We start from the raw sequence: 1,636 nt of genomic DNA on the forward strand, positions 1-1,636 counted from the left end.
AGAGTGTCCTTGTGATACTAGTATCCAGTTTGTTGGGGAAAGTACAGCAGTCGGGTGCTTGAAGGGCACAGAAGTGCAAAGGAACCTGGAAAGGGCAAATGAAATGAAACTTAATAATATATGTCCGCACCCATCTGAATGCACAAGCCAAAAATCTGGTGCATGTGCTGGACTATCTGTAAGACTGTTGTAAATGGAGCTCCCAGGGAGTCTCCAGCAGCCTCCCAGCATACCTGGCCTTGTGGAACCTAAGTGATAGCTGGTGCTGTCCTCTGGGCTTGCCGGGTGCTGGTGAAAAGGAAGTTTGGTAGAGAATACAGAGCCAGGTGGAATAGGCTGCCATGTAAACAACAACTATGTATCCATGCAGACAGACATCTGTGAACACCTGCAAACAGCCTGTAACCTGAAAACTGTGTCGACCAGATAGTACACAGAGACAAAGTGTCAGAGCACACCTACTGCATGGGAAAATTCAGCAGATTTGGAGGAGATAGGTGATTAAAGCGAGCCAGACTGTTCCGTGGGAAAAGGAGCACAGACAGGGCACGTTGACCCAGAGGCATGATCGCATGGCTGGGCCGTACCAGTGTTGTCCCCAAACTGGGTTCTTTTACTGGATGTGTAAGCAACCAATAGACGCACAGGATCGAGATACTTGTTTATTTCATTTCTGCACAGGGATGGGTGCTAGGTGGTAGATCCACAAAGCTAGCACACCTTCTCCCTTTCTCATTCTTTATCTATAAACACTTTTCAGGAAGTACTTTATACAGATTTTTCTGTTGGTTACAGTTTTATAACATCACATTCTTGCTCTGTGCTTGTGCTTTAACATCCGAGTTAATTAGCATAAGAAGCAGAGAAGAAGGTGGTAACATCATTATCATGTCATTACCATCTCATTATTCATTTTGGGGAGTGCACTTTAATAGGTTAATAAGCCCTAATGAACTTGTAGGTTCCTCTGGGTTATTCTGCTGTTTTTGTCCTCTCTGTTCCTCACGTTCTTCAAAGTGTTGTGGTTTCCTCATGGTAATTCGGCTGGAGCCGGTTGTCCTTTGCAATACTGTTTCCCAAGATCCTCTCTCCCTTGTCCTTGAGTCTTGTTAGCTCTTGGAGGGTTTCCACAGCATCATTCCAACAGAATGCCAGTGTTCCCATGGGGGTCCAATTTTGCTTTCCTGACAGGCGGTTAAGGGGTATTACAAGGGGAAGGACATTATACTGTAATTCCATTCAGAATCAGATCAGCAACCCCAGGCCCCATTCCTGTTGAGCCTCCCAGGAAAGGGTTCCTGTTTTGTACCCATTCCTGCTCCTCTGGTCCCTCTTGCTCTTGGGCCTCATCCTCTCACATTTATTCCCCTTCCTTGCATCCTTGCAATTCCTCTTAATGCTGTGATCAACATACTCGCTTCCTCCTGCTGTAGTTTTCCCTTCTCTTTCTGACCTTCCACTGTATAAGAAAGTTGCTAATGATTGTACCTTCTGTAGATTCTTTCCCTGCCACCATAGAACATGCTTTCTGAAATACTCCTGGATTCCTGGGGCTGCTGGCAGGACAAATGCACTCACTGCCAGCCTTCCATTAACATTTCCCACAGACATTCCTCCAGAGCTTAATTGGTTTTGC

This window comes from Rhea pennata, unplaced genomic scaffold (assembly GCF_028389875.1).
Source record: "Rhea pennata isolate bPtePen1 unplaced genomic scaffold, bPtePen1.pri scaffold_26, whole genome shotgun sequence".
NCBI lineage: Eukaryota > Metazoa > Chordata > Aves > Rheiformes > Rheidae > Rhea > Rhea pennata.